Source organism: Globicephala melas, chromosome 1, assembly GCF_963455315.2.
Source record: "Globicephala melas chromosome 1, mGloMel1.2, whole genome shotgun sequence".
NCBI classification, from domain to species: Eukaryota; Metazoa; Chordata; class Mammalia; order Artiodactyla; family Delphinidae; genus Globicephala; species Globicephala melas.
This window is the reverse complement of record NC_083314.1, coordinates 46,954,856-46,974,264: the sequence shown is the minus strand read 5'-3', so window position 1 is coordinate 46,974,264 and position 19,409 is coordinate 46,954,856. Positions and strand designations below refer to the sequence as shown.

At 43.2% G+C, this 19,409-nt stretch overlaps 1 protein-coding gene across 1 annotated transcript in view; it reads right to left on the bottom strand.

Annotated features, from left to right (window-relative positions):
• NMNAT2 (nicotinamide nucleotide adenylyltransferase 2) overlaps positions 1 to 19,409 on the bottom strand; it is a 196,013-nt gene that overhangs the window by 78,956 nt on the left and 97,648 nt on the right. The window lies entirely within an intron of this gene.

Genomic DNA, 19,409 nt, shown 5'->3' with positions numbered 1-19,409 from the left:
GCTTTATAACAAAGTGAATCAGCTCTCTCTATATATACATATATCTCCATATCTCCTCCCTCTTGCATCTCCCTCCCACCCTCCCTATCCCACTGCACTAGGTGGTCACAAAGCTCCGAGCTAATCTCCCTGTGCTATGCGGCTGCTTCCCACTATCTATCTATTTTACGTTTGGTAGTGTATATAAGTCCATGCCACACTCTCACTTCGTCCCACCTTACCCTTCCCCCTCCCTGTGACCTCAAGTCCATTCTCTACGTCTGCCTCTTTATTCCTGTCCTACCCCTATGTTCTTCAGAACCAATTTTTTTTTTTTTTAGATTCCATATATATGTGTTAGCATACAGTATTTGTTTTTCTCTTTCTGACTTACTTCACTCTGTATGACAGACTCTAGGTCCATCCACCTCACTACAAATAACTCAATTTCATTTCTTTCTATGGCTGAGTAATATTCCATTATATATATGTGCCACATCTTCTTTATCCATTCATCTGTCGATGGACGCTTAGGTTGCTTCCATGCCCTGGCTATTGTAAATAGAGCTGCAATGAACATTGTGGTACATGACTCTTTTTGAATTATGATTTTCTCAGGGTATATGCCCAGTAGTGGGATTGCTGGGTCGTATGGTAGTTCTATTTTTAGTTTTTTAAGGAACCTCCATACTGTTCTCCATAGTGGCTGTATCAATTTACATTCCCACCAACAGTGCAAGAGGGTCCCCTTTTCTCCACACCCTCTCCAGCATTTATTGTTTGTAGATTTTTTTGATGATGGCCATTCTGACTGGTGTGAGGGGATATCTCATTGTAGTTTTGACTTGCATTCCTCTAATGATTAGTGATGTTGAGCATTCTTTCATGTGTTTGTTGGCAATCTGTATATCTTCTTTGGAGAAATGTCTATTTAGGTCTTCTGCCCATTTTTGGATTGGGTTGTTTGTTTTTGTTGATATTGAGCTGCATGAGCTGCTCATAAATTTTGGAGATTAATCTTTTGTCAGTTGCTTCATTTGCAAATATTTTCTTGCATTCTGAGGGTTGTCTTTTCATCTTGTTTATGGTTTCCTTTGTTTAGAGGACGAATATTGCAACAGATGAGGTGGGAGTGGATGAGGGAGATAGATGGAAAGGGGAGGATGGGCTCAAGATACAAATGAACTTATTTACAAAACAGAAACAGACTCACAGACTTAAGAGAAGGAATTTATGGTTACCAGGGGGGAAGGATGGGGGGGAGGGATAGATTGGGAGTTGGGGATTGACATATACACACTACTATATTTTAAATAGGTAACCAACAAGGGAACTCTGCTCAATATTCTGTAATAACCTAAATGGGAAAAGAATTTGAAAAAGAATAGATACATGTATATGTATAACTGTATCACTTTGCTGTACACCTGAAACTGATACAACATTGTTAATCAACTATGTTCCAATATAAAATAAAAATTAAAAAAAAAAGATTGGATCATACCTTGATGTGTAATTTAACCTTTAAAGAGACTAAATCACCTGTATTACAGTTAAGGGAAAGAAAGGGTTTCTATTCACTGGAGGACAATAAATTGATATGTAAACTCACCTGCATTTGCTATAATACTGAGCAAGTGTCATTTCTTTGAGAATCTGTGTGAACATCATTTATATTAAAGAGTGACTATTTTTTTTAAAAAAAGATACACATTAGAGGAAGAATTACCAGGTTAGCTGAAAGTTTGGCTCCAGGGGTTAGGGAAGGGCTGGGATAGCCATGTAGGTGGGAAAGGACCCGGGAAGGACCAAGATGAGAAGAATATTATTAGTCTACAATCACACTGCACAGGGATAATAGGGTTTGGATGGCTGTTACCCTTACCATTTCCCAGCAGTGTTCACAGTTCTTTTCTTTCCATAATAGGAAAACAGAGACAGAAATTGTTGAGATAATTTCAGTTCACACGCAAATTATGAAGACGTGTTGCCCCAAGAATTACCAAGCCAGCAAACCTAATAAACCATGTTTCCATGCAATCCTCCTTGTTAGTTGACAGTTCATGTATATCAGTGCCTCTTACTGTCTGTGCTCCAACAGCTCTTCCCAGTTTGAAAATGTGCACAAGGCACAGAGACTAACATTTCCCAGAATCGTTTAGCATGGAGTGGGTGGTAGGGTGAAGTGGCTGAAGAAGAGAGGGGATGTTTATTCGGCAGCACAGAGCTCTCTGTACACAGAAACCAGGTGATTTCTCGGTGCACAAGGACATTCGTGAGTCACTCGGGCAGATCTCTTGTGAGCAGTGCTTGAAGAGTTGGAAATAAAAATAGTCCTTTTGGCTGCCGGTTTTCTTCTTTTGCCCCAGGAGGCCACTGCTGTCCCTCTCTGCTCCTCCCTGCTCCTGGCTGCTCCCTGGCTCCCCTGGGTTTCAGAGGAGCTGGCACTGAGCGCTCCCCTTTCTCACTTGACATCCTCTCCAACACAGCAAGCAGCTTTCTTGCCAAATCTCTAGGTCAGTGGCTCATCAAATGTCAGCTGCCCCGGCAGCTCCCAGGACAGGCAGGGAGGTTGCAGCAGCCAGTGCTCAGGGCCAGAGAGGAGGGAGGAAGGTGTCATGTGAGAGCTTCATCACCTGGTCCTGGAACTGAAGACCACACAGCTCTGTGGCTGGACCCCAGCCACTCAGACTGAGTTGGCAGGTCCCTGAAAAAGGTGAGTGGCCAGACACCACAGGCCAGGACCCTGGCTTCCTGGCTTCCTCCCCACCCAGCCGCCCTACCCCATCTCCCCTCCAGAAACTGGAGGGGCTGTGCTTTCTTTGGACATAATCTGAGGCTGAGATCAGCAAAATCTGGACCCTTAGAGAGCATTTCAGAAAGAGCCTCTGTGGTGCTAATCTAAAGGTTAATGAGCCTTTCTAGGAGGTCCTCTTCTCTGATTCACCATCTCTGCCTCCCTGCCACTCCCCCGATGTTCTTGGGCAGTGGCCCTCTGTCCTCTGGTCCTTTCTCAGAAAGAAGGGGATCAGTGCAAAGCCCTAGGCAGACCCACAGTGAGCCAGCATGGCCACTGCTGACCTGAGCAATCCTCAGTTTGCTTTCAGAGCTAGCAATCCTCCCAGATCTGGTCTAGGTGATTTGTCTCCAGGTGCCCTGCCTACTGGCTGTCCCAGTCCCAACACTTAGTGCTGCTGGAATGATCTTCTGCAGTAGTAAAAGTCTGCCTCCTGCAAGGGAGATCTTATGCAAGGTCTGCCTGATTTATACTGACCCAAGGACCCCCAGGGACAGGAAGCTGGCTGCCATCTTGTAAAATGTGACCCTATTCTCCAACTCCCCTCCATTCCTTCTAGGTGGGCTAGCAGGGCCAACAGGAATCTTTTCCCAGATGTTAGGATTAGTGGCAAGAGAGAAAAACACGGAGACAGAGAGATTTGGTCCTTCTGTGAGGCCGTAGTTGGCCTTTTTGTGCTGTGAATCTTGAGATGTAGAGGTAGCACGTCAGCAGAAAGAATGAACAATGAATCAGTTGCACAGAAAAAGGCAAAGAGGAGAGATAAAAATACTTCAAGGATTCCCCACAGCATTCCAGAATTGGGTTTCCTGTCTCCCCGAGGCCCATTCCTGCCCACAGGGGTTCATGATTATTCAAATAAACTCCCTCTTCTTCCTAAAGTGATTTCTCCCTCCACCACCAACATAGACTAATAATGCTATCATATTTCTTTAATTCTAACATGCTCCATCAATTTGGATAATGTTTGTGTGTCTGTGTATGTGTGTTGGGGGAGAAACACTACATTAAAAATAAATACTGTTTGTATGACCTATTCCAATTTCAAAAATGTTCAACATGAAAAGCATGCATCTTAACACTGAGGAAATAGGACACTTCAATTACGCACTCTCTGATCTTAACTAGGTAAAATTGTCCATTTAAATCCAATTAAATTGTATATGTCTCCAAGTCTTTAAGGAGTAGCTGGACTCTATCTGTTGTCGTTTACACGGGAGGAGACCACTTGAGTTAGCCTTTAGCTGGTCAGGAATAGCCTTTGGCAGTTTCCTACAGACCCTGCCATGGGGATCATAGCCGTGATCATAACTGTGGGACTCATTATGGATCATAATCATAAGAGGCTCGCGGGCTCAGTAGTTGTGGCACATGGGCTTAGTTGCTCTGCAGCATGTGGGATCTTCCCGGACCAGGGCTTGAACCCATGTTCCCTGCACTGGCCGGCAGATTCTTTTTTTTTTTTAAATAAAATAAATTTTATTTAAAAAAATAAATGTGTATAATGTATATACATTATACATTGTGTATAATGCCTTTGGCAACTGTATGCTAATTTGTAGCTTTCCTACCCTTACACTGCTAAACCTTTTTTTTTTTAAGATTTTTAGAAATTTCATGTAATGTCTGAAACATTTATATTAACATATTTCCATACAAATAACTCAAAGAAAGTTTAGTATTACTTGTTTATTGTTTGTTTGTTTTTATACTGCAGGTTCTTATTAGTCATCAATTTTTTTTTTTTTTTTTGGTACACAGGCCTCTCACTGTTGTGGCCTCTCCCACTGCAGAGCACAGGTTCCGGATGCGCAGAGCACAGGCTCCGGACGCGCAGAGCACAGGCTCCGGACGCGCAGGCTCAGCTGCCATAGCTCACGGGCCTAGCCGCTCCGCGGCATGTGGGATCCTCGCAGACCGGGACACGAACCCGCGTCCCCTGCATCGGCAGGAGGACTCCCAACCACTGCGCCACCAGGGAAGCCCGGTCATCGATTTTATACACATCAGTGTATACATGTCAATCCCAATCGCCCAATTCAGCACACCACCATCCCCACCCCACCGCGGCTTTCCCCACTTGGTGTCCATACGTTTGTTCTCTACATCTGTGTCTCAACTTCTGCCCTGCAAACCGGTTCATCTGTACCCTTTTTCTAGGTTCCACATACATGCATTAATATACGATATTTGTTTTTCTCTTTCTGACTTACTTCACTCTGTATGACAGTCTCTAGATCCATCCACGTCTCAACAAATGACTCAATTTTATTCCTTTTTATGGCTAAGTAATATTCCATTGTATATATATACCACATCTTCTTTATCCATTCGTCTGTCAATGGGCATTTAGGCTGCTTCCATGACCTGGCTATTGTAAATAGTGCTGCAATGAAAATTGGGGTGCATGTGTCTTTTTGAATTGTGGTTTTCTCTGGGTATATGCCCAGTAGTGGGATTGATGGGTCATACGGTAATTCTATTTTTAGTTTTTTAAGGAACCTCCATACTGTTCTCCATAGTGGCTGTATCAATTTACATTCCCACCAGCAGTGCAAGAGGGTTCCCTTTTCTCCACACCCTCTCCAGCATTTGTTGTTTGTAGATTTTCTGATGATGCCCATTCTAACTGGTGTGAGGTGATACCTCATTGTAGTTTTGATTTGCATTTCTCTAATAATTAGTGATGTTGAGCAGCTTTTCATGTGCATCTTGGCCATCTGTATGTCTTCTTTGGAGAAATGTCTATTTAGGTCTTCTGCCCATTTTTGGATTGGGTTGTTTGTTTCTTTAATATTGAGCTGCATGAGCTGTTTATATATTTTGGAGATTAATCCTTTGTCTGTTGATTCATTTGCAAATATTTTGTCCCATTCTGAGGGTTTCTTTTCATCTTGTTTTGGTTTCCTTTGCTGTGCAAGAGCTTTTAAGTTTCATTAGGTCCCATTTGTTTATTTTTGTTTTTATTTCCATTACTCTAGGAGGTGGATCAAAAAAGATCTTACTGTGATTTATGTCAAAGAATGTTCTTCCTATGTTTTCCTCTAAGAGTTTTATGGTGTCTGGTCTTACATTTAGGTCTTGAATCCATTTTGATTTTATTTTTGTGTATGGTGTTAGGGAGTGTTCTAATTTCATTCTTTTACTTGTAGCTGTCCAGTTTTCCCAGCACCACTTATTGAAGAGACTGGCAGGCAGATTCTTAACCCCTGAACCACCAGGGAAGCCCCACCAGGCTTCCTTTTTGAACTGCTTTCCTTTCTGGAAGGCTCTGCACTCTCTCTGTGGGGCACTCCTGCTGCAGCCTCAGGCCTGAGTCCTTCAGAGAGAGAGACACACACACTGCTGGTAATTCAGGGCCCCTTCCCCAGGGAACACAATCTGCCCCCCACTCTCCCAGGCAACCCTCTTGCCAGCAGCATGCCCTGCTCTGCATCCCCTTGTAACCCTCCAAACTGAACCTATAAGGTAATACGTTTACAGTATATTGATTTAAGCCACTAAATTTGTAGTAATTTATTACATCAGTGATAGGAAACTAATACTCTTATAAGCTACTTGATTTCCCCATGACCCAAACCATTTCTAGGTAGACCTGAAACATGGTGCCCCCCTTGGCTTTCTCCTCAGATAACCTGTGCTGGTGCTTCCCTCTCCTGACTTAGTAATGCTGCCATTAATTCTCTCATTTCCAGCTATGAATTTATTCTCCACAGCTATCTCAGGGACCCACCAGTATAGTCTAACTGTTCCCAGTAAGGAAGCTGGATGGAGAAACACGAGTCCAGAGGCTCTGAGGAATATGCGTGATGCCATTTCCTCACTGACTGAAGAGGACACTGGAAAGGGTCCCTCCAGCAGAAAAGCTGATCAAAGGTTTCTCCATTGGCCCTCCTGGCCACACCCAAAGAAATGTATTGCATGAGTGTGTCATGCAGACTGTGGTTGGCCGTCATACACTGCCATCTCCAGGGATGTACACAGCCCAGGGCCTCCCCTAGAGGTTGGCTGGAAGGATACAGGTTACATGTCCCCGGCCCACCTATCCCCATCCCGCCAGCTGTCACCTGGGCAATCTAGTCAGACAAATATCAAAGGAGACCTTCCTTGGCCTTCTACACAGCCTCTTCCAGGGAAAGGTGTTTGTCTTTATTCCTCACTGAACAAGCACAAGCCCATTTTGAGATTCTCTGAGCCCTAGATGGTCAAGACACTCTCTTCTTCTCCAACTTTCACACCACGGGCAGCAGCTCTAGGCCTTAGGGCCCCATCAACATTTAATGTAAATCCTGTTACATTTCAGCACACTCTGTGCTTTTCATGAAAGCCACATTCAACTGAATTTATTTCACCCAAGAGTCTGTTTGTGCCTTCTTGAACAGGTACCGCAGTGGGCAGCTGAAGACAGCACAAGAACACCCCACCCAGTCTTTCTGGCCCCAACTCAGATGCCCACGGACAGCTGAGCACTGGCGTTTGGGAGGCTCCAGTGTGCCCTAGGGAGGCGGCTCTGGGCCCACTTCCTGTCTGCTCTGGTCATTGGGTCAGGAATTGGTCACATGTTATTGTCTTAAGTGGAGAGAACTGAGGAACTAGAGCACAGTTTGGGATTAGGTTATCACATGTCTCCCAACTCCTCATCATGTTAATGAATAATGATTACCAAATAGACCCTCCCAGGCACTTTATGGATGCCTTCTCATTCAAGTCACTCAACTACTCCATTATTCTAATTTTGCTGGGCTTCTGTGAAAAGTCACCAACAACCACAGCCAAAATGACAACTCCCAACGCAGCAGGTTTCTTCCTCCTTAGTAGATCCTGTCTCTGTTAACGGCAGCACCATCCACTCAGATGCCCCCAAAAGAAATGTCTGGTAGAAACCACATGGTCTCATCCTACTTTACACCTCTGCTTAATCCATCTCCAGGTCCTGGAAAACCGACATCTCCGGCTGTGGATGCAGGTGGCAAGGAGACAGCCCTTCACTGGTGAGTGTAAAATATGAATGAGCCAGCAACCGGCCATCACCTCCACCCACCCCCTGTGGTGAAGTGGTTGAGTGTAAAGGGCTCCTTTTCTGATCTATGGCTGCTTTTGTTGCAACTGAGCTTAAAGACGTTCCTGCTCCGGTCATCTCCAGTTACAACTTGGCTTTGTCTCCTTGGGATGAACATTTCTCTCAACTATATGAATGCCTTCCTGAAGCTTAGGGAAAAATATGACTTCCTAGAAGGGACAACGCATCTGTTCCTCTGGATGCCTTCCCTGTGTCCCAGGGTGGAGTGGATCAAGCCCTTCTCTGCACTCCCATGTTAATTTGTGCATAACTCTTTTTGCTGTTATTGCTAAGCGCTGTCATTTATTTCACTGCATTATTCTCTACATATGGTTCTTCAACTAGATTGTAGGCTCTCAGAAGTCAGGTCAGGACCGGGTTTATCTTCTAATCCCCAGCCTAGCTAGTGCCTGGCACATTATAGATGCTTATCAATGTTTGTTGGATAAATAACCTCTGAATATAAGGGGCTGGCCTATTCTTTGTGCACAGGATGTTCTCAGGAGATGAAGAGGTTTACAAGGAGAGTAGGAGGCAGAGACCTTCACGGCAAGAGTGTCTGAACTCTATGAAACTCGTTTCTGGGAAGAACTAAAGCCCGGTCAGAAATTACTTGCTGAATTTATGTGATATCCTCTAATATCAACTTTATTCCCTGGCGACAGACTTTCATGGCTTCCTAAATCAGCACAGAGAACTTCAGTTTGTTGGTTTTTAACCAGCACATGCACTATTGTGTTACTAGAGTAGCACCATGATCAAATGTAGGCCTAATGGACTAGACTAGGAATCACGCTAGGGGGTCCAGATTAAATATGACAGCTATTAACAATATGAGTCACTGTCCCCTCCACTTTTCTTTTAATCCTTACACCAGACTTCTGTTACACAGGGCTGACTGAATACATGCATTTATTGCTCCTTTCTTGAAACCCCACTAAAATGACATTAAAGGAATAAAAAGGTAAAAATGTCAAGGACAAAGAAAATGAGAGGGGAGACGAAAGATGCCTACACATTTTTGGAAGGTGCAAAATAAACGTATGAGTGGTAATTGACGTGGCAGAGTGGAGAAAGCCAAAACTTAAATGCTGGAGCTAATTTGCACCATTGAACCTAAGAATGACTCAGGATTTGAGGTACCATTACCTTAGAAAGCATAGAGCTGGACAGAGCATGGGTAAAAATTGGCATAATGGGCTGTTAGACCTACACACCCCCTGGCCTCCTCCGTGTAGCAGGTTTGCTGCCCCTCCCTGACCTTGGCAGGAAATGGGAATATTATTCTCTGGAGCAAATGATCCTGAAAGGTTCTAGACTCTGAGAAATGAGACAAAGTGAAGGGCGGAAGGAAACACAACACAAGGGGATTAAGTGAAAGTCTCCATGCTGAAGAGTGAGAGCCACAGCTCCCTTTCTCATGAGGCTCCCAGAACACATGCAGACTAGTTCATGTTCCTCAGGCAGAAGATTGAGGACTCCTCTTTAGGGAAGTGAGGGGCTCAAGAGAAGCATGGATTGATATTGATGGAACCACCCTTGCACGTCCCTAAAATCCACTAGTCAACAGGCTCCATCTATGACTCGACAAGGCCCAGCTTATGAATGAGCAGTCAAGGATCACCAGTCATTTGAGAAAGCATCCAATATAAAGGCGGAAAATCAAAATAAACAAATAGGGGGAGGGGAGGAACTCAGAGAAACTGGAAATGCAGAAAATAGAAAAAAATTAAAGACATTATAATATCCTGAGAGATATAAGATCTTGCTTTCATGAAATGAGAAGTAAATTCTATAACAAAGAAACAATTATTCATTCATTCATTAGATATTTACTGTGCCTATTTGTGCATGGCACTATATTCTAGGGGCTAGAAACACAGAAATAGTACTAACATAGAAGACATTTAAACATTCCTGCCCTCATGGAGCTTTCATTTCAGTGAGAGAGACAGACAACAAACAAACAAACAAAATAAGTAAAATATAGTATGCCAGATTATGATAGATGCTATGGAGGAAAAAAATTAGCAGGGAAGGGAGTTAGGGAGAGCTAGCAGAAAGGGATTATATAAATGTAACCATGCTGATCAGGGACTACCTCAAGGAGACAGTGACATTTGAACAAAGAAATGAAGGAGGCTAAGTAGCAAATATGAGAACAAGGAAAGACTCTTGCCAATTAAAAATATTACAGCCAAAATTTAAAATTCTAAGAAAAGTTGGAAGATTAGGTTGAAGAAATCACATAAAATTACCCACAAAGACAAACAACAATAGGAGAGGGGAAAAAATATAGAAGGTAAAAGATGAATCCAAGAGGTTCAATCTGACTAAAAGGTTTCCCAGAGACCCACACATATATGGTGTACTAATTCTCAACAAAAGCAAAGGAATGGGAAAAGGAACATCTTTTCAACAACAGAAATTGGTGCTGAAACTACTAGAGAAATGAATAGGAAAAAAAAAAAAAGAACTTCAACTCCTATCCAAATATTCCTGAAAAGTGAATTTGACATGGAACTTGGCATATTTATCTAAATATACAAGCTTAAAACCATAAATCTTCGAGAAGAAAACATAATATAATAAACTTGTGATTTTTCAATAGGCGAAGATTTCTTAGGACAGAAAAAGTACTAACTATAAAAGAAAAAATGATAAATTGAACTTCAAGAGAATTTAAAACTTCTGCTCATCACAGGATACTTTTAAGAAAATGAATAGGTAAGTGACGAACTGGAGAAACTATCTGCAATATATGTAACTAAGGACTTCTATCTAGAATATAGAAAGAGCTCCTACAACTCAATAATAAAAAAATAAACCAATTAAAGGAAAATGTGTGAAAACTTGAATACATATTGAATACATATTTGTAAACCTTTTTTATTTTGAAAATAATTATAGATTCATAGGAAGTTGCAAAGAGAGTACAGAAAGGTCCCAGGTACTCTTCACTGAGTTTCCCCCATGGGTTACATTTTTTACATCACTTTATACCAACTTGAAGACGTATAATTAAAAAAAGACTGACAATGCCAAATATTGGTGGTGATATGGCAAAACTGAAACCTCCGTATATTGCTGGTGGGATTGTAAAATGGCAACCACTTTGGAAAACGATTTGATATTTCTTTATAAAGTTAAACAGATACTTATCACGTGACTCAGCCATTCTATTCCTAAGTGCTTACCAAAGAGAAGCGAAAACTTATGTCCACAAAAATACTTCTACAAGAATGTTTATAGCAGGTGTGTTCACAATAGCCCCAAACCAGAAACAGCCCAAATGTTCATTAACAGATCGTATAAACAAATTACGGTAGATTCGTATAATGGAATACTACTCAGCGGTAAAAAGGGATAAACTGTGCTACTCGCAGGAACACAGATAAATCTCAATAACATTATGTTGAGCAAAGAAAGCCAAACACAAAGCAATATATACAATGTAATTCCATTTATGAGAAGTTCGAGAATACAAAACTAATCTCTGATGACAGAAATCAGAACGATAGCTGTGTATGGGGGATAAGGATTGCCTGGAAGGGGGCATGAGGAAACTTTCTGGGGAGATGGAAATGGTCTGTATCTTGACTGGGGAGTTGGTTACACAGGTATCCAAAATTTATCAAAATTTTGATAAATTTATCAAAATTCATTGAATTGTACACTTACTTGTCACTCTGTATAAACTTTACCTCAGTTTTCAAAAATGAAAAGAATGCAGGAAAAAAGATTTCCACAGTGAGAGAGAGAATGCGCTGATGGAGGGAAGGAAATAAGGGGAAAAACACAAATTAATTTTTTTAACTTTTAAATCCTCACATCACTTTTTGATGTATTATTTAGTGTTATTATTATAATATAGATTTTATAAATAAAACCCTGAGACATAAAGAGGTTAAGTAATCTACTAAAAAAAATAAGGACCTGGATCTAGGTTTTCTTACTACCAATAAACTTAACCACCTCCTCTCTGCGGCAAAAAAATACCATATGTTTGAAAAGCATCTATAATTGAGAGCTGCCATCAGTTTGTGGGCTATTATAATTATCCCTTCAAGAGTAATGGACCAAGGATTCAGCTGAAGCATCTCTCTCTTGGCAACAATCATTTCCTGCTCCATTTTTAAATTCTTAATCACTTAGATACCTTGAGCCATCAATACTCTCTATCCACTTGCACTATTACTGCCATTCTCCAAAGATCTAAATGTCTCGTGGACGATGCTAGAAGATGTCACAAACCACGCTTCTCTACGGAGAGAGCAGCTGTGCTGTGCTCAGAGGTTTAATGCCCAAGGAATGGGGCTGCTGGAGTGTGTGCACACTGGTGGGGCTGTTTCTTTATTTGGTCTCAAAACCTAAGGAATAAACTGGTAGTTCCCTTATTATTGATTTCATCTAAGTCCCCTCCCTGAAGAAAGTGTATACATTGCTATATTTAAAATAGATAACCAACAAGGACCTACTGTATAGCACAGGGAACTCTGCTCACTATTCTGTAACAACCTAAATTGGGAAAGAATTTGAAAAAGAATAGATACAAGTGTATGTAAAACTGAATCACTTTGCTGTACACCTGAAACTAACACAACATTGTTAATCCACTATACTCCAATATAAAATAAAAATTAAAGAAAAGAAAGTGTCTCCTGTGAACTATAGAAATGGAAATGTTACAAAATACAGACAGAAGAGTGGGAACAGATCTGAAAGATCATAACCCTGAGACAAGTATCAGAACTCTGAGTTCTTCAGATTAATAAGGATTCAGAAAATTGAGAGCCAGAAGGTCCTCAGAGATCATTTATTACAAAAGCCCTCACTTTACACACGAAAAAAAATGGAGGTTCATTTTGTGTGCGTGTGAAGCGGGGGCAGAGAGACAGAAAGAGAGGGAGGGAGGGAGGTGACAGTGTGGAAATAGCATTGAAATTTCAATTAAGAAATCTTGCTTTTCACTTATTAGAAGTACAATCTTGCATCAAGTGTTTAACCAAACCTCAGGTTCTCTTCTGTAAAATGAAAATAAGAGAATCTGTCCTGATTATTCATATGATCTTATGAGAATCAAATAAAACAAGGTCTGAGAAGCTATTCTGTCAACCCTGTATTAATGCTTGTTATTACTATTACCCAAGTTAGCAAATGGAAAAGCTAAAACTAGAAGTCAGGTCTCCTGAGTGCACTCCATCAGTCTGAAGACTGCCCCTCGACTCCTCAGCTGACCTCAGGAAGCGCTCTATTATTTACCTCGTGGCTTAGGATGGAGCATCTGGCTTCAGGCGGTTGCGGAGGAGGAATGTCAGTTGACCACTAGTGAGACGGTGGGGGCTTGGGAAAGAGCAAGAAGCAAATAGAAACTGTCCCATGTCAGAGGATTTGGCCAGGCAACCTTTTGAAGACTGCCCTGCCCTGTCTCAGGAGAACTGGGGTGGAATGGGGTGAGGAGGGCAGGACTGGGAAGACAGAAGGAAACGTGTGCGGGGGTCAGGATCAAGTGCCTCTAGTTCACTGTTCATTGAGTTTGAAGAGTCCTGCCAGTTGCCCCTTCTCCCCCAGCCCCTCCACTAGGGCTGCCCTGAGGACTAATGTCCCATTACAGGCAGGCACAACAGCTCAGGTTCCTGAGATCACAGTTGCAAATCCTCAGGGGTTGATGTCCAGAGTAAGTGCTTGGAGAGCACTGCTTAATCCCTTTCAGCATTTTTGGAAAGAGTTTAAGGTTAACAGCTCCTCTGTGGGAGGACGCCCAGCTCAGAGGAATCCTGGATTCAAATCCTGAGAACATCATTCACAAGCTGAAAGTCCCTGGGCAAGAGATTCACCTTCTCTGAGCTCCAATTTCCTCCTGCTTAAAGTTGGGATAAGAATAATACCTTCTTTACAGAGGTATTGTGAGGAAGGTAATGATAATGGTTAATATTAATTGAACACTACTATGTGCTGTGCACTGTTTTAAGCACTTGCCATGGATTATCTCAGTTGTCACACAATGTATTTTTTTCTTTTTTCTTTTATATTGGAGTATAGTTGATTCACAACGTTGTGTTTTTAGTTTCAGGTGTCAGGTGTACAGCAAAGTGATTCAGTTATACATATACATGTGTCTATTCTTTTTCAAATTCTTTTCCCATTTAGGTTATTACAGAGTATTGAGCAGAGTTCCCTGTGCTATACAGTAGGTCCTTGTTAGTTATCTATTTCAAATACAGCAGTCACATAATGTATTTTTGATAACTGCTCTGGCACCGGGAGGTACCCTGTACACCAGTAAAATGAAGCTCATTTTGAGGGAGCATCTTCATCTCAGCCTTCTAGGTGGCCCAGTGAGAGGCTGGGAAGGGGGCGTGTCTGTCTTAGGGAGGGGTTGGAAGCATTCATTAATGCCTGAACACACAGGCATGTCCTGGGAGATTACCTTTGAAAACCAGGACCCCGTAAACACAAACACATGAAAGAGGAGTGGCCCTTTGAACATCAAGAGAGCCAGCTGGGCTGATTAGAATGATTACAATTAGTGGAGAGTCTGATCCTGTCACCTTCCTTAGGGTCCACTGTCAACCAGCCTTGCAAGGGGCCTCAGCCCAGAGAATACGCTCTGGCTTCCCCCTTCCTGGGTGCTGGTTCCCTACAGGGAGTGCTGAATAGCAAACAGCTGTGCTAGCAAACGCAGCCTCTCACAGGGCTTCCACTGGAGGCACATCCTCAAGTGTGCACAGCTGATTGGTACCCAGGAGGTGAAGTGGCTGGTGCCAATGGCCGTTTGGATCCTGACATTGTTTCCTCTGGTTAGCTGCTTCTCGTGAACAGCCAGACTGGGAAGTCTTTCCAAATACCCGCTTGACTTAGGTGTGAACATCCTTCCCTGGATGCTAGGAGGTATTTATCCTCCCAGGCCTGCCAGGCTGGGCTGAGGAAGCATAACCCAAGGATGACCTGCCAAATTGCTGGTTTAATCCAGCAAGTGCCATAATGGTCAGGGAGGAAAATGATCATGACCCAGAAGCCCCACCTAACAACATGAATTTACACTAAGGGCGGGCAGTGGCAATTAAAGTAATATCTTTACCTGGGGTGGGATGTAGTTCACAAAGGCTCCACAGATGTTATTACATTAGATCCTGATGACCAGCTGTGAGCTAAAGCAAGACATGTCCTTATTTCACCGACAGGGAAGCCGAGGTTCTGACAAGCTAAGGGACTTGCCCAAGGTCATATAGTTAATGGGCAGCTGCTTTATGAATAAGAAATGACTGGATTAAGGTAGGCTTTCTCAGTCTCAGCACTTTTGACATTTTGGATCAGATAACTCTTTGTTGTAGGGACTGTCCTATGCATTGTAAGATGTTTAGCAGCATCCCCGGCCTCTATCACTAGATGCCAGTAGTTCCCCTACCCCAGTTGTGACAACCAAAAAAGTGACATGTGGGAATTCCCTGGCGGTCCAGTGGTTAGGATTCCGCACTTCCACTGCAAGGGGCACGGGTTCAATCCCTGGTCGGGGACCTAAGATCCCACATGCCTACGTTGCCGCCAAAAAAAAAAACCAGTCAAATGTTCCCTGGGAAAGAGAATTGCCCCAGGCTGAGAACCGCTGGGTTAGGGTAGTAGTAAATGCATGCAGCTGAGGGTCCAATCCCAGTACTTCATCTGACTCTGCAGCCCAAATTGTGAGTGACGCAGGATCTGGTGAGGGCTAGCTTCTAACCGTGACCCTGACATCAAAATAGATCTCATAGTTAGGAAGTAATTTTCTCCACCATGCCAGTCCTAATGAAAATGAAATGGATCTAATTTCCCTTACAATTCTTCTACTACCTACCATTAATAAAATGAAACCTCACTTTCATCTGGCCCTCCTATTTCTGAAGGAATCCAGCAGGGCTGGAGATGGAATTCCTTTAGTCCACTCAGACTTCCCTTTGAGAGAAGGAGAAAACATAAATAAGCTCTGGAAACACTTCCACACAATACAGAATAAAATATTTAGAATCTTTAGAGCCCTCACTAAGTACCAGGTGCTGTACTTGGCATTTCATATGCTATCTCGTTTAAACTCTATTTTCTAGATGTGGAAACTGAAGCTGAGAAGGCAAAGCATATTCCCGGGACCACAGAGCTAGCAAGGATGAAGCTCAGGTTTGAGCCTAGGTCTGACTCAGGCAGGGCTTCCTCCCCATCCTAGGGCCACCGGAAATCCTCCGGCTCTTCCACGTCTGCTCTCGATTGGTTCAGAACCCCAGGGCGGACAAGGAATGTGAGCGTTGTCATCAAATCTCATCTTCCCTCCCAAGGCCCATCTCCTGATCTGACACGTTGGAAATCTCCCCCTAGATAGCCTATGGTCAATTAAAATTACACTGCCAATACACCACCTCATCCTCTCTTTCCTCCTGCCCCATACCCTCCTCCTGGCTGACTTGTTTCTATCAATAAAATCAACCACCTTAGCAAGTCTTTAAGCCCTTGAAATCATCTTTGACTCTTCCCATCCACTCCCTTCTCCCCCCTATCCAATCATTCATCATCTCTCAGACCTGTCCCAATGCCCAGCTCCAATTCTACCTCTAGGTTCAGTTCTCTTGGCCTCTCATCTGGATTTTTCTTTTTTTTGGCCGCCCTGTGCGGCTTGTGGGATCTTAGTTCCCCGACCAGCGGTTGAACCCGCACCCTCGGCAGTGAGAGCGCCGAGTCCTAACAACTGGACCGCAACAGAATTCCCTCACCTGGACTATTAATGGCTCCTCTCTGTGAGCCCCTCCAGGCTTTTAACCTCCCATCCCATCACACCCCCTGCCACCAGACTAAACGTCAGCAGCCAACTCTGATCTTCATCTTTAGTGGCTCCCAAGGTCAACACAGTTGAGTCCAAATTCCAGACGTACCTTGACTTGCCCCACCTCTGCTCTTCCAGCCTCTGTCCCACTATTCCCCAGCCAGACATCTTGTCACACCCAGGGATCTATGACCTCTGTGTTTCTGCTTACTGCCCACTGTCTGGAACAGCCCTGCAACCCACTCTCACCCCAATTATAGTCATTTCTTGCCCCCTTTCTTCCTGTGACAAAGCAAAGAGCCAAACATATAGAAACCCTCTGTACCCTTCAAGACCAAGCTCAGGTGTCACCTCCTCTATGAAGACTTCCTTGATCTTCCTGGTTAGAAGTGACATTTCCTTCCTACAAACTACTATAGCATGTCCTTTGTATCTTCTCCTCTGGCATTTTATCACTTTCTCTGTGAGTGTCTTATCCTTACTGTGCAGCATAAACTCCTGATTCATAATCTGTAAAATGGGGATGATAATAATGGAACCTCTCTCACGGAACTGTTGAGAGGATTAAATTAGATGAAATAAATTATTATATGGAAAATGCTTGGGAAATTTAATACACAGAAAAAGTTCTAAAAATGTTTGCTGTTATTATTATCTTTATGTCTTTGAAGCACTTAGCACTGTACTATGGACATAGAAATTATTTTTAAAAAATTTTGAACATATGAATGACTACAATAGCACTGTTCTTTGGAGATGCAACATAGCTGATCAGCACACAGCCAGGGCTCCAATTACATCCCAGATTTGAATGGAAACGAGTTTTTCTTGAGTGCTGCCATTCTCCTCGTGGGAGATGGACCACAAACCACCCTGTTCTTCTCAGCCAGATGACTTGAACCTTTTTTTTTTCCATGCCAGTGCCCTGAGAGATAGCACACTCCTCAGAGGCGTAGCTCACTTCATCAGCAACTCAGGCTGGGAGGAGTAAGCGGGGACACGTACACTGAAAATCAACTCCAAGGGAATTCCTGATACGCCTCTCTCCATCTCCCATTTTGAAAAGTGTGTCCTCACCTGCCTTTCTTGAAAAATAGGACTTGTACATGAAATGCCCTGTTCCTTAATTTTCCCAACATGGTGATACATTTTCTCCTTTTCTATTCAGCCTGAGGTTTCATTAAAACAGTGGCAACCCAGCAAAGACATCTTTTAGAGGTTTTTTTCAATCCTTTGAAATAATAAGCAACGTGGCTTGTTTGGCCCTAATTTGCGTGTGTGAGCGTGTGCTCACGTGCATGATTATGTAAGTGCACGCACAGGCGGTAGTGGGAATGGAAATAATTTATTCTGATGATGCTGGGTGAATTACTGTTAAACCATTCCTGTCTTCCCTCACCATCAGTGTCCATCCATTGTGCTCCCCTGTGTACAAGGAGCTGCATCCAGTACAGAAAATATTAGAGTCACAAAGATATTTACATTCTTTGCCCCTAAGACCTTTGTACCAAAGTGAATATAATGGGAAAAACAAAAGAAGGAGATGGGAGGGGGGGATGACAGAGAAAATGTAAATGTTTTTGCATAATACACCAGACCAGCCTTGCAGTCCAGACAGTTTGGAAATTCGCTGGGACAAAGGGTCTTTCACGGCACATGCAAGATAAGGGGCGTTTCAGCGGGGTTCTTTTGCTTTAACAAAACAAAAACCAAAACCCCTCTCCTTCATAGCTCCTGCTTCAAGATATAAGGAAGGTATTATGTTTTCTGATGTCTTGGGTTTTGGTGAGATCTGATGCTTGACTTACTGAATTCACTATTTGAGTCAAGATCCTTCCATCTGCTAATGAGCATAGCTTTTTGACAGCCTCAGCAGAGGATCGGGAAGCGAATCCTTGGAAGTCATTGGAGTTTCTCCTCATGTCATGCTTAGGAGAGCCTATGACACAGGTCAGGTCCTTGCCAGGAGAAAGGAACACTGATGTGAATACAGAGAGGACTCGTGCTGCCTGGGGTATGTCTGTTGCAAAGACCAAGGCAGGCAGAGAGAGCATTACCCTGCCAAGTGGCTCCTGACCCATGCTACCTGGCTCATCTGCTTCTTGACCTACACTCTCCTGGGTGCTGGTTTCTGGTGCTCAGAAATAGCCCACATGAAACCTGTCATAAGGATTATATTTCTCCCAAAGGACAGAGCTCTGCTGGTTTGCGATCCTGAATCGTCAACTTAATAACACCATTCTGCATGGCAGAATTGAAAGCAGGCTTGGAAATGTTTGCTGCCAAGTTTAGGTGCCTCTGCTCCTTCAGGCAGCCTGGGAGGAGCCTGGGGGAATGGTCCAGAGTCACAGCCAACATTTCAAGCTCTTTGCCTGCTCAGAGAAGGACCAGCCATCCTTAAATGGTCATGTAGACCGAGAAGGGGCAAGACTACTCTCAGGCAGCTCCGATGCTGAAGGCAAGGGAAGAGGAAAATGGAAAGACTTTAAAAGCATTCTCTTTCCAGCCCCCGCTGAGAATTTTAAATGCCTTCCACCCTGATATATTTGAAGTCCGCATTTTATTGTCTGTTTAACTTACCCAGCAAGCTTCGGGGCAGGCGAGAGCTGTGTGGTTATATGTTTGTATCTAGCACTGAGGGTGCTGTTGACACTCAGAGCAGCAGAAAAGAATAATATGGCTAAAATCCACTGCGGCAGCAGGTGGCCTGGGCCCAGAACGTAAAAGTCAAAGGAGAAATTTCCTATCTGGATGGTGTGAAGAGGGCATGAGATTTCCAAAGCTGC